We start from the raw sequence: 15,537 nt of genomic DNA on the forward strand, positions 1-15,537 counted from the left end.
ATTTTTTGCAATTAGTGCTGAACTTAAGTCACGTTTAAAAGATTTTTCCTTTAGAAAATATGAAATTCTTCATAGAAATTAATTTTCTAGCGATTTATTTATTATATATAGCACCCAAGACGATTAGATATTGTATATCTCTCCTAAAGTCAACACTTCTGATACACTGATTGCTGGAATTAGGACAGAAAACAGATGCAAATTGCAGCTCTATTATTATTATTATTATTATCATTATCTTTATTATTGCTATTATTATATTTATACTTAGTTGCTCGTATAGAATTCTGTACATTTTATATTATGTTTATAGGAAGTACTACTTAGAGTGTACTGTAGAGCCTTAAATATGGTAGTTTCTCATATATCAATTGGATGTATTTTATTATCTTATACTGTACTTCGATAGAATTAGGTGAAAATAAAGATGATTTATTATAGATATATATAATGTGAGCCGCTTATAACTTGAAAAACAATGACTAGTACAGAATGACATATAATTCAATAAAACTTCTGCAATTTACGGTAAGTATATAAAAATGTTGCGTTGTAGTGTTAATAATTACATTAATATTATTTTATTCGCATAGAGAAAGGCAAAAAATATAATTATCATTTTTTTGTGAATAACTTTAATAAAAATTCTCAGCAAAATATCCTGTATGGAGCATTATAAAAAAAAAAATCAAAATCGTAAGATATTAGAAGACTGATTCCTGATGACTGATAAACAATTATTTCAACTGATTAATTATAAAAAAATTAAAATAAGAATTAAAGATACAAAAATATTTATAAAAAATAAATAAACATTATTGTATCAATAGAATTACATAATGTGATAATTAATTCATGTGTCTCCATCTAGTAACTAATAATTGTACTGAGGATGGACATTTTTGTTGGACATTTTTGTTTGACTCTTTTCTTCTTTATTGGAATTTTAAAATGTTTTACGCTTACGCAATTAGGCAAACTTCATTTTTAATAAAAATGATAATTAAATAATAATAATAATCGCTCTTTTGTTTTATTACATTTCCTGTCACTAGATGGCGATAAGATTTATTTTGTTAAGTGTATTAATAAGTAAGTGAATTTTTAGAAATTATCAAGAATTCAATATAAATCTTGTTACAAATCATAGTTTTTTGTTATAACTGTGAATTAATAATAGAGGTACAGTATAAAGTCACACCAGAGAAAAGTTAAATTTATAATACAGCTGATACAGTAATGGATAATTTATTATTTAATCACTTTAACATCAATATAATATTAAAATTATAATGATTAGCACAAACTTAAACACGAATAAACATGAATTATTGTTATATAGAGTGACTTTAACATTATATTACTCTTTACAGTGATATTTTATAGTGATGCATAGCACAGTTAATGATTGCAAATAACTTTTAACCAACTGACCGCCCAGATAAACGAAGGAGCTACCAAAAGTGTCTCCTCAACGACGATTCAGCGCACGTTGCTGCGTATGGGCCTTCACAGCAGACGCCTCGTTAAAGCACCTATGCTGAGTCCTGTTCGTTGGCGACAAAGACTGGAATTTGCATGCCAGTACAGCAACTGGACGTCCACTGAGTGCTGACAGATGACTTTTTCCGATGAATCACGTTTTATGCTCCATCGGACAGATGGACGTTGGCGTATACGGCATGAGGCGTCTGAAAGCAAACACCCCGCAATGATTGCCGCAAGGGTTCAAGCTGGAGGAAAAAGCATTATGGTCTCGGGAATAGTCTGGGGCTCCCTGCGAGTACCTTCCAGAACCTCATCGACTCTCTTCCTGCACGTCTGGCAGCGGTCCGTGCTGCGAAAGGTGGTTATTCCGGCTTTTGACAGGTGGTCACATTAATGTAACTGGACAGTGTATAAATAAACACGAATGAATAATAATATAATAACCGACTTTCAATAAATATCATGAGAAAGAAATGTAATAATTTAATTAAAATTGCAACATTACAAAAGGACTAATTAAATAACTTTAGTCACTAAATTCATAATAATTAATTCAGAATAAAATAATAATAAAAAAGTGAAAATGTGGTTGTGAATGAGAGTTTAACATGAAATGATAACACGTGTTTAGTTTAACCTAAACAAAGGTTAAACAGAAAAATATTTTCTAACCTCTTTTTCAGATTTTAGTGTGAATTCTTCTTCTGGCAAAATACTCTCATTATTATCCACGATTTCTTCTGGCTTAATTACATTTATCAACTTTTGCATGTTGTTTTCTTCTTTGTTGGTAAATATTTCTGAAAAGCATAACATATTATGTTTAGCGTGTGTGTTGCATTTTTCTCTTTGTAAAATTTATAATGCAGCCATAAGCTATAAATTATACAAAAACTATCTCGCTTCTCAAAAATGCAGTTACATTATCTGCCATAGTATAAATGATTTCGAATACTAATCAGCAATTCGAGAATGACAAAGTGCACAGAGTGATACAATGAGTGACGAAATTCAAATTTTAACTAAACAGACACAACAAAAATGTAAATTTTTTTCATTCAACAAAAATACTTTTGGTTAATTAAACTAAATTCTAAAGTATTCTTTTACTCTAATTTCATTATCAATGCAAGAAACATTAATTATCTAATTTTATTGATAAAACTAACAGCAAGTGTTTTATTACACTTGTAGTATGGAAGGAAGAAAACCTTCTAGGATGTTTTCATTTTCCTTTTTATTACTCCTAAATGCATTTGAATATTTTTCATTCCTCTTCCCTTTATTTGTTTGTGAATTTTGTGCCAGAAAATTTTACGTTTGTATCCTCTGTAGAAGAATGAAAAGTGTTCAAAATGCATTTGAGAGTAATAGAGAGGAAAATGGAAACAGCCTAGAAGGTTTTTCCTTCTATACTACAAGTGTAATAAGTCCTGCTTAAAAAAATCCAACAAGTTGCTTAACTTTCCCGGCAACATTTAAAATTTTGATGGTGTCATCTGTTATTTTTTAATGCGGTCCCTATCCCCCGCATAAAAACAGGTTTGACTGTATTATAAAATGGCAAAAATCTTTATTTTAGATTTGTTATCTTCAAATTGTCTAATCAGACTTTCTATATCCTAGTTTGGTGGCTGTTTATTTAATTTTGTTTAGCTTTTTCATTCTGTATATTACACTCCCACAGTATAAAAAAGCTCTTTCTGATGAGTGCCCGGATTGCCGCTACCTGATATTGATAAGGATCATTCGATTGGAAGGAATGTATACGTTGTCACCTTCATAACGTCAGCTATAACGGAAGCTTTAAAGAGCGTGAAACTCATGCACCTCCATACACATCCATACGCACAAAAATAAAAAATAAAAATTCGATTTTTTCGCATTTCTCGACCTTTGATGATATACTGAGTCCAAAAATCTTCGGGGTAACTATTCGACTAATCGCTATACTTCCCTTCTGTTATATATAACAGCCGGGGAGAGTGACACGTTATTGTATTTGCAATAAATATGAATTAATAAAAAAACAGTTTATAAAGACCAAGTGGTTTTTATCCTTCATTTGTCATAATTTAAAATATCAGAGATTTAATTTAATTTTCAATAAAATAGATGTTTTTATCTTTTCATTATGAAATTTTCGGTACAAATCAATTTATAATAAGTAACATTTACAAATACACGCAGTGTAAATTCTACAGTTTACACTGCGTGTTTATTGCGAATTTACACAATTCTACAATTTACACGCAGTATAAATTGTAGAATTGGAGCTCAAATAAAGCAGAAACTGTGTGTAAATTGTTGTGTTTAAATCCAGAATTGGAAGTTTATATTGGATAATGTGGTCATTGGACAAGAGAAATAACCAAATCTTACACTTATACATGATAATTTTTATGTAAAAAAATAAATTTATTAAATTGAAAAATTTATATATCAATTCTTGGGGAGCGTGTACTAGCCGCTGGAGGTACGGGTGAACTATTAGTGAAGCTTGATAATTCTGTTTTGAGTGAATTGAAAACCCATAAGAAGCCGAAATATGACAATTTTAAAGTGGTTATTTGTGAATAGACTTTCCTTGATTTTAATTGTGTGTTTATTAATAATTTCTGGGATTGAGTCCAATCCAGGCCCTTTCCCTCGATCTCCACAACAAATACGTCAAGAAGATATGCAAAGAAGGGGACGCGGCAGACCTTGCAAGAATAAGCTTAAAGAAAAAGAAAGGCAGTTGAGCGATACAACTAGTGAAGATTATTATCAGTTAGAGAGATGTTTTTAATAAAAATAGTCCTGGGACCTCGAGAGCTACGAAAATTTACGACTACTTCGAAACTTCAAGAGATTTAGGGCCAAAAGTTCAGGAAGAGTCACAATTTACATTGAAAGCAATATACGAGCTAATTCAAGATAAGTTCTCTCTTCTTCATACGGAACTACAAGGAATTAGAGCAGAAGTCATTGCTTTGAAAGAAGAAAATAAATATTTGAATGGAGAATTGTCAAAATTATCCCAAAAAGTAGAAGAATTAGAGGAAATATCTAATAATAATTGCCAATTGAAAGGTATGTTAGAATTTGAAATAGACCAGCTAGCTAACGTGAGAAATAATAATAACATTACAGTTATAAACTTTCCGTTCAACTCGACCGATCATGTAAAAGAAATTAATCAGTTTATAAAAGAGGACTTGGGAATAATTAATAGTCACATAGAAGGAGTGGTTAGATTAACCAACAGTGAAATCAAACCCATAGTGAAAATATTATTGGGGTCCGTATATGATAGAAATCTGATTATTAAAGAATTCTGGAAAAAGAAAGGCGACTTCAATAATAAAGTGAAGGAAAAGATAATAGTTACTTCGGATTTATGCACGAGATCTAGAATGAGAAGAAAAAAATTATTGGCAATAATTAAAGAAGAAAAACACAATGGGAATAGAATTATTATAAAAGATGATTATTATATTAAAGACAACATAAAATATACATATGATATTAATCTAGATAAAGTAGTGCAATTGAATGATTTTTCGAGAAGGAATTGATCGTCATCTTAGTTCTGATTATGGCTAGATAGAAGAAATAATAGTTAGTTTGAATGTTTAAATGCTAAAACTATGGTAATAGAAAAATTGAAACAGATTTGGCCTACACTTATTCCTTATGATAATCATTATTAAAGTTTTTTCTAAGTTAGGGGATCGAAAAAATATCAACTATTCCACCGAAGTCATTATATCAAGTACATAATTGATATATTTCTCCTGAATTCTGCCTATCTTAAGATTGTTCTAATCTGTCGAAATCTTGTGTGGTATAATATAATTTCAGAACCTTATATAGCAACTGATATGTTTCAGAATTTTCTACCATTAAATTTCTCCACCTGGCTAATATTTAATAATAAGAAGATAATTCAATAATAATAATTATTATCTTGCAGTTGGTGCTATCCTAGATGTAGGGGTTTTTATCCCCCAAAAATTATAAGTGTCGTTTTATAGCGAGGCACTAGTGTTACGAAATAGATATAACCTCCGTGCGACGAACAAGATCAACAATGAAATACTAATGTGGGTACCGAGGCGGGTCGACGAGGTCAGACCTCTGTTTAATTTCGGCAACAAGTCGGAGGGACTTGCCCACGTGTCAGAGATGGCTTATTTATCGGTAGGGATCCCGTAGGGACGGGACTGCTTTTTATCGGGTCGAGTGTAGGAGGGAAAGTGGAGTCGTGGTAAGACGATAAGCGAATATTCGAGCAAACAAGACACCATTTAACAGGTTAACAACGATTTAATGGAAAACAAAGTATAGAGAGGTTTCAAGGTCGCATGTCACGTGATAAAACACACGTTTGCTCCGCCCATTCGCCATTTTTGTGGTAGTTTTCGCTCGCTTAGCTTGCACGTAGTCTGTTATTCGACGTCTTTTTTTTAGTTTAAACGTACAAAAATACTGCAGTTCTATTATCATGGATTAAGTTAAAAAAGATTCTTTTCTTGCAAGTTATTCTAGCAGTCTAACAGGACGAGATGCAGCTCTGTACGAAGAGAAAATTTTGTTATGTCAAGGCGATCCATACGAAGCCAGTTTATCAGACTTCGTCGTATATCAAGAGTTGTGGCCGAAAGTAGAATTTGGTGACATTATAAACTATTTGGTTTTTACAACAAATTTCTACACCCTGTCACAAATGAAAGCTTATAAATCTTTAGAGGCCCATAACTATTTAACAAGTGGCTGGGTTTCTCCTGATATAAAAGTAAAAGTAATTAATAACAGCGAAGTAATATTGCTTGGAAAGATATGTTTTGTTTGTTTAAACTCGTGTTTTTACGTATTTCTTAAGTAAGAATTTTTGTCTGAAAGTAAAAGTCTATTTAAAAACAGCTGTGGAAATTTTTTTAATTCAAATTGTTCAGTACCTTTATTTTCTAGTTGAAACTAGCATATAATAAGCCTACTTGCTTTTAGTTTTAACGTGTAATGTTTATAAGTTTGCACTAGCTAAAGCCTGAAATTACGTTAGTTATTCGTTTATAAATGCATTATACCTAACTAAATTAATATAAGCAAATCAGTAAACTCTTTTAGGTTTTAAAATATAACTTAGTGTTTATTAACGTAAATATTGAAATGAAATGTTTCTGACAAACTCTTGTATTGATATTCACTTTATTCGTAACGAAATTTTTCCGGTTAATTCTCGAGAGCCATGCAGTTTGCCTTCGTCGTGAAAGCTCCTCAGTTTGAGATCCTTGATGACAAATAATGCCGGGAATTTTAAAAAATGATGTTCCTTTGTTCTTGAGTGAACTAGCATTACACCCAATTACACAACAAATCACCATAGTGATATTCGCGACGAAAAAAACAACACAAGAACTCCAGTTAAAACGCACGTGAACACACACAAAACGTAAACAAGTCACAAACAGTCACAAAGATGGCGCTGGACAATTGTGCATGCTCATGACGTCACTCGTGATGTCGACATGAAACCTCTCTATACGTACAAAAATCTGACATTTAAAAGGGGTGACCTATATATATATATATAGCTCTATATATCCCTATCACGCGACGGGAGAGAGAGAGTTCACATAAGTGGGTTTCATACCTCTGGGACAATCAGTAATTCAAATATGCTGTTCGTCACGATGATCGAATATTCCTTTCTAGAGCAGGTTCGATGGCACTTGCGGCACAATAGTCAAATATATTCTCGCGACTCGATCTTAATCGATGAAAGACTCTCCACCCAGAGGGAGGAAGGGAGCCTCTTATATATCTTTTTCTGCTGGGAATTTTTGTCACGTGCAGGTGCTTAGGCCATAGGTGTGCCCGGGATTGGAAACAATACGGCGAATTCGGACGCTAACTACAAACTTAAGTTGCAAGATGATCTGTACGCAGCATAAGAACAATGGATAGTTGACAGTTATACGGCCGGGGACGCATATTTTCTCGTCCGGGACCGTTTTTAGGCAGGATGTTTACATCCAAGTCAGTTTTTAGACGGGATGTTTATAATAGGAGAATTTTTCGATTCGATATAGGGATTCATTTTATTATAATTCGTTTTATATTCGGATTATAACCGGATAGAGGAAAGGGGTAATTATTAATTCGAATATAATATATTACAACGTTCGTTCCAGGGGATTTCCAGATCTCACATTCACTTTACGCTTTCTTTAAAATCATACTTAATTAGTGTGATTTTAAAATGATTTGTTCTGTTATTGTTCGGAGGGGCAAGAGGTATGGTTACATGAAATTGATGTGGGTTTTTTTTTCTCTCTCTTGATGATAAATAATCGGTAACAAAGTTTACAACGAGCGGCGACTTAGTCGCGTTAAACAGAAATTCTATATCAAGTATATACAAATAAATCTTGACGCGTGTTCGACGCGTGACAATCTTTATAGCTGGAGGGTAGGAGACGTAAGTCCTGGGTGGCTTGGAAGTGGTCGGTTGGCTGGATGACGTCATTGTTGAGTTCGGGTCGAGAGTGCAGTTCAAAGTTCACAGTGAGTTGAGACTGTTCGTTGGAATTTTCTTTGTGTGAAGAAGCTAGATGGTTGGTTGGTGATCGTTACTATTTGAATGTACGGATATAAACGGTGTCGGATACTGATAAAATCGCAGGTAAGTTGGGAAAGGTTTTCCTTTGTCGTGCGTCCACATGGATGGAGTTCTGGCACTTAATTTGGATGTCTGGTCGTAACAGGTTCGTGAGTCCGTATTCTACGGGTTGAGGTGCTGAAATTGGACTGTTCACAGTTAGGAAAAAGTTTAGATCAATGAAAAGGTGTTCGGCGTTCTCACGGAGTTCGGTACAGAGGTAGGAAGATTTACAATAATTGTCGATTTACTCTCTCTCTCGATAATTTTGTCTAAGCTCAAAACTAGCTAAATATAAAAATTTCTCAATGGGGTTAACTAAAAATTAAAATAATATGGATTATAACGCGGATACGAAGGTATAAAATAATGTTTAGGATAATATAAAGTAAAAATATAAATGGCTTACAATAGGGCGGTTGGATGTTTAGTTAAGGTACCCTTAATAGGTTTGAACAACGGGTTGTTGTTTTCGTAGAGTTAGATCGCCTCGGGGTGTCACTTCCTGGGAAGGGCTAGGCAGGGTCTCGGCTCGAGGTTGACCTAGATTTTCGTTGAGGGGAATTTCTTCCGGTCTTATTTCCGGTGGACGTTGTTGGTTCGTTGAACGACTTATTTTGCATCGTCGGTAATATCGAAAGATGCAGATGAGGCAGAGTCCAATAACAATGATCCCAAGGCAGCTGGCGATTATGGTTATTATCGAAAAAGGGAAGGATGAGGGAGTTGATTTCGGTGTTATTCGTAACAGGTGATCGAGGTCATAGGTGACGGCTGATAACGATCGATCGGCGAGTCTAATATCGGAATTCGCGTTCAAATTCACGCGTTCGGGTGTTTGTGGTTCGACGAGTCGTTTCTGGAGTAGCTGAATTTCTGTTCGGTTCAAGATTTGCTCGATTTGGGGAACCACTAAGTGTTGCGCAATTTCGAGTTGTAGGGTTGTTTGCATTTGGAAGTGCGAGGTGAGGATAATTCCAGGCAGGTAGCCTGTACATGCGTTTTGCAGCTTGATTATCCTGTATTGTTTATTTTGTGCGCGGTAGATGAAAAGGGTGATTTCTGATGTCTAGTAGGACAACGGATAGTTAAAGTGAGAGGGTCAGAAGTGGAATAGATCCATATTCCTTGCTGATCCACTCTCTTAAAATGGGTGCATATTTTGTTACTATCTGGCGAGTGCAGAAGTCTTTGACCTTGTTTTCATTTCCGCTAAACAGAGCATATTCGCAACTTTGTTGAGGGAATCGTTGTATAGGAACGTCTAGGGAACAAATGGGTAAATGGGCCATTTGGCACAATAGTAATTCATGTCGTTGCAATAACATGTAGGATTGTCTATCCATAGATAGAGCAATGATAGGATAAACAGTTTGAAACTGGAAGAAGGTTTTGAGGGGAGATATATATGTAGGAAATTTTATAATCTCATACATATCAAAGTATCCACTTGGGGTGATCAAAGGAATTTTGGCAAATATTCTTAATTTGCCGGGCAGAGCTACGGCAATGGTGGTAATCCATTGATAGTACTTAAACAGGGTATCCGGTTTAATAGGTTCGATCATGGAGTAGCCTTCAGGCAGCTGAAGTTGAATATCCCGGAGAGTTTGTAACATAATCTCTCGGGAGATAAAATAGGAGCTTAATTGGCTATGTTCCAAAACATCAATCGCTGCTCGCAATGCTACTAACTGGAGGTGGAATTCTTGGATAGAGAATTCGAGTATTCGGAGTATTATTTCAAAAGCTAATTCGTAGCTATATAGCTTCATTAATTCTTCAAAAGATTCTTGACGTTTGAATAACACATAAATCTGATGTCGGTTGGTTTTGCTTATATTGAGAGTATCGTTTAACAAGGTAGCCTGCGAGCGTAATAAATGGATAATTCCCGCATTTTGCTGATTGAGATTTGATATTTCGGTATTTAAGGTCTCGATGTCATCAGAGGTGGCTGTTCCGAAAAGGAATTTAAGAAGTTTTCCTCCGCCGTCGATTAGACCTCGTTTTTCTTTCTGTGGCACGGGTAAAGTGATTAGCGTAGTGAGCTCCTGATATTCTCTACGATAATTAAGAAATGAAGCTCGCATCACCTCGAAGCCTTTTGTAGGGACATGTTCAAGTGGTTGAAGCTTCGCCTCCAAATAGCTCAGGGATTGTGAGATGAATTGAATTTGGCGCTCTACATGTTCGAAGGAGAGTTCAGTGACCAAGGTCCAGTGACTGGCGGTCATTAGGAAATTTCCTTGATGAAGGAAGATAACGCCTTTCGTGAGTTCCATGGAGGTTTCCGTTGGTGTGAACTCGATGAGGAGGAGAAGGAAAAAAAACTGAGGATACTTCATCCTGAGTAGTGGGTAGGGCGCACGTCTTGCTAAAGCCGTTGGGTTCAAGCTTCACTTCTTGAGCTAGGGTGTCGTTCTCTAGAACAGGGGGAAATATTGGTTTGTTAATAGGGTGGGTCTCTCATAGTTCTACAAAATAGTCTATTTTAGGGTAACCGATATTGTTACGGTAAGTTACGTCGGGCGCGGCAAGAGGCGGTCCGTAGGAAGATGGTTACCGAAATCAATGAAGGACAAAAACCCTTTATATTTTTTTTCTCTCTGTTTTTATTATGGATTTATACATATTGAGGTACTTAGTATATATATAAGAATATAACGATTATTATACATGTGGATAATCAGGTGATTGGTATAATAAGATGGTCCATTGTATATATTCCCTTACAGATGTAGGAAGGAATGATACCAGTGTTTACGGGCGAGAAGCGTGGCGGCGGTTGCCCGAAGGGAGAGTTGATCGGGAGGCTCTTCGGGACGGTGGTGGATCAAAAAGCGGAGTGCGGGCGGCGTGGGGAGTGACATGGTTTCTTTGTTGATAGGCCATTTCACTGTGTTGATTGGCCTCCCGAATGGCCTCGTCGAAGGGAGCTGGGCACTCACTGCCGATGGGAAGGAATATATGGACTGGCGTGTTTCCTTTTTGCCGCTGCGAGCGGGCGAAATGTAGGGCGGCTCGCAGAGACGCGGTCGGTATTTCTTCTCGAGGCGGGGGTGGAGTTGGGGACGGGAGATCGGGTTCCCACCAGCCATTGGCGTCAGCCATTCTGCAATAAGGGAGAGGGGATTAGTTAGTGGCAATATTAAAGAAGAATTTAAAATTGTTATGGCCGCAGAAGGAATGCACCAGATCCGCTGGCAATTCCAGAGGTTTGCAAGAGGGTTGGGGGTCGTCAGACCCCCACACGTGAATGTGGGTAGATCTCCAATGGAGGGTGTGTGGCCCCTTTTTAAAAGCTATTAGATAGGAAAAGGGGGAAGAGTTGAGAACGCGGTCCGTAAGGCGATAGACATTAATAAGAAACGTTGGGTGATTAGAATGTTGTTTAGTAACCAAAAGAAGGAATTGTTGGAAGTGGCACTCTAATATAACGGCCCAGGCTTGAGGTAGGGTGTCGCCGGCAGGGACACCCAAAAAGGTTAGGGAAGACTGACAGAGTTTGGATACTTGGGGATGGGTTTGGAGGATATGGGGCGTTAAGTCAACGCGCTTGCCTTCCCAGCTGCAGTTGAGGTGCGTAAAAGGACAGATTAGTGGTCTGTATCGGCAGTTGGTTTCATGTGTCTCTCGTTCTAAAAATTCAAATTCTAAGCATTTTGTACGTGGAAAAAATTATAATTTGATGATAATTTGTATATATTTTAAAATTTTTTGTAGTTATGTAATGTGATATAATATATCAAATACATACTGTATGTTTGCAGTATTGCAAATATATATCAATGTTGAACAAATTAGATATTATTATAAGACGTCAATATTTTATAATTATTAAATAACAAAATCAACTATGTTGGTATCAACTGATTCTCCCCCTTGTAACAGGTATACCCTATTACAATAAACTTTACTTACTTACTTACTTACTATATCAATTCTTATTATTTAGGGATCAAATAGAGAAATAATTACAGTAAAAAATATGCAATGTGAATGAAATTCAGCGGCATTTCTTTATCGTACTGTATATTACTGAAAAATGCAAAATGTTCATATACACCGCATACCTGCAAATACAAATATTATTATTATTTATTTAAATTTTGATAACGAGCAATTATTGTGACATCGTCACAATGCCAAGCTACAATTTTTAATCATATTTTTAATTTACTTAATTTAAAATATATGCTTTCCACTTCAAATTAGTAGTGGCTTGCCCTGTATATCATACTTTTCCTTTAACAACAGCGTCGTGCCAATATAACACCTTTCTGAAAAAATTTTTGAATTGAAATAACGTGAATTCAAGTTTGGAACTGCATTAGCTGAAAGCGTCGAAAACGAATTATTTTTGAGATGAGTGGTAAAAATCTTATTTTGTGTTTAGTTACATTAGTTGTTATATGGCCTAACTATTGTTATATGTAAATAATTAGTTTTACCAAATATTTCTCTCTCATAGGTAAACTTGATATATTCATTAATTTCATTGGCTTTTTCTATTATTTTCTCAGAGGATGTTACTTTACTATTGTATATAATAATTATGTCATCTACATACTGTGCAAGGAATACTATTCCACTTAGTATATCTCCCACACCCTGGACCTTTAACCATTAAAATATGATAGCTATAATGCCTCTAGTATATCCTCTCTGAACGCATTGAGGAATTTTCGACAAAAGGCACAGGAGTCAATCAAATCATATTCCGTACGCATACGCTATCTTCTATGCTTACAGAAAAAACACACAGACTTTTTTTTTCATTTCTCGACGTTTCACAGTTCCTCCAATTTCAAAAGTGTATAAATGTTGGGGAAAGGAGTGATCACCGTACTTTCCCTCCGTTATGTGTAACAGCGGAAAAGTAAAAATAATTACAAATAACGTATCATAATCAATTGAAGGCATCATTAGACATTTCACCGTAAAGTTCTTCCAGCTTTTTATAAAAGACAAATAATGATAAAACAAGATATAGTAGACCACGTGCAATTCCTCCTGTGATGAAACTTGTCATTATTACTACTTAATGAAACAAATGTAGTTTGCATCATTCGTGAGATATTATAAAATTATATTCATACAAAGTTTTCGTTTGTATCCGTCGAAATTTTGTTATAAGATTAGCTGGCCCCGTTAAACGGACAGATCGCTCACGAGTCGCGTTGCCGTATGTAGACGAACACATTAATGGTGGCAAGAATAATAATCTCATCACAATTTACAGTGACTGATAAAATTTGTGTGATAAACGTCGATTAAGTTTCCTTTTTGCTATTTTAACTGAAATTTGGAAATAAATTATATTTAACGACATAACAGACAGTTCAGAATGATCACTAATTTCATTACTTCTTGTAGCCGAAATAATAATAAAGTTTATTTATATCATTATATAAAAATAGTTTTATTATATGCAATGGAGTAAATTGCGTGTGGCTGAAAGCATTTTGGATTTAACTTATAATACATTGAAAACTTGAATTACTTGTCAAAACGATTACAGAAAACTGAATTAAGGTGAAAATATATGATTACATTTACTCTTTATCAATACGCCTACAGACAAGAATTTTGGGTATTTAATGTATCGAATATCAAATTAAAAACAAAGATATTACGTCTTCTATTTGAAATTTGAATTATTTCGAAATTAGATACACAAAACATTTGTTTATATTGTGAAGATCGTGATAGAGTGGCAGCTAAATAAGCAAATAAATACAAGAATAATTATTTGCAGCAGAAATGTGCCGAAATTGTATATAAAAGTTAGAAATAATAATAAATATCGAATATCACTCTAAATCGTAAGCAGTAAAAAAAGCTGATAAAGGATTATCTAATTAAATTAAGAATCATTACGCAAAACGGCAATAAAATAACGTGCAAAAGGACTTCCTAATGTGTTAAAAAGTTAAATCTTAAGCTCGGTTGAGCAAAAAAAATGTTTTAATTTTCGTTGATATCGATCTCTCGAAAACCATTGCACGAAAGTAATCAGAGTCATCTCCGATCACAGATAATAACTGAATTTAACGAATACTAAGATCGGAAATTGTAAGTTACGAAGCATCTTTACAACATTTCTTCCAGAATACAAAATTATTCAATAGAAATTAATGTGAAGAGGAAGTTTCGATGAGGCTGCTGATGACTAGGATCGATTCGTGGCACCAGACTGGTGCCAGGCTAAAATCGATTTGTTGGATGGAAGCAATTAGCGCCATTTCCTATCACGAATGCCCACCAATTTCGTACAACGGAAAAATTGGAAATTGTGAGTTACGATTCCTCAACAGAATATGTGTTAGGGAGTTTCAAAAGTTTTCATATTCGAGTAGAAAGTGAATGAAACCAACAGAAAGAGTCAAAGGTAGACTATTATGGCTAGTCCGAAGATGGTGCTGCCGGCCGGGAGTGGGGGGACGTTCCTGTAATCCAGCTACTCGGAGACTGGAACCGGAGGACGGCTGGTGGAGGAGAGAAGGCTTTCGCGTGGTGCTATGTCGATCGGATGTCCGCACTGAGTATCACGTCGATATGGTATCCAAGGGCGAACCCGGGATCACCGTGTTCCTAAGGAGGAGCGAACCGGCCCAGGACGGAAACGTAGCAGGCAAAAGCTTCTGCGTGGTGCAGTAGTAGGATGGCATCTGTGAATAGACGGCGTGTCGGCATCATTCCGATAAGGTCGGACCCGGTTCTGTTCTTCTACTAATTTTTTCACGTATTTATCCAATGTGGTATCCGTTGACTATTGGCATTGCGGCCATCGGCCGCAATTTCGATAGTCAACGGATCAGTAACGGCTGGTACGTCATAAAATTTTCCATCATACATTTGGAGATTTTGGTACGCACTTTTGTAAAGGTTGCTCACCCCTGCTGTATATGGATTTATGTAAATCCTGTTGTGTGGTTTTAATCTGGGATGACCATAAATAAATGACCATTTTCGCTTGGGTTTAATTGTTTATCTGAGGTATAGAAAATGTACTCTACCTTAAGATGACCTCAAATTTTTTTTTGTTTTCAAATAACATATATTTGTAAGTATTTATTAAAATATGAATATAGTTAAATACAGTCAAACCTGTTTTTATGCGGGGGATAGGGACCGCATTAAAAAAAACGCATAAAAAAAATCTCACGAAACTTCACGAATGGCTGTAAATAATAGTTTTCGCGACACAATTAAAAAATATTTTTTTATGCGGTCAACAGGGGCCGCATAAAAAAAGTCTCACATAGAAAATAACTCAAAACCGTACGAAATAGAATTTATTGACAACAGATGTCAGCACTTGACTGCATCGTCTGGTCTATCGTCTGTTTTACATATTTTTGTCCAGGTCGTGTTTTGTTGACTTAAAAAGTAAATTA

This window comes from Centruroides vittatus, unplaced genomic scaffold, assembly GCF_030686945.1.
Source record: "Centruroides vittatus isolate TY-2023 unplaced genomic scaffold, ASM3068694v2 contig_10, whole genome shotgun sequence".
Lineage (NCBI taxonomy): Eukaryota > Metazoa > Arthropoda > Arachnida > Scorpiones > Buthidae > Centruroides > Centruroides vittatus.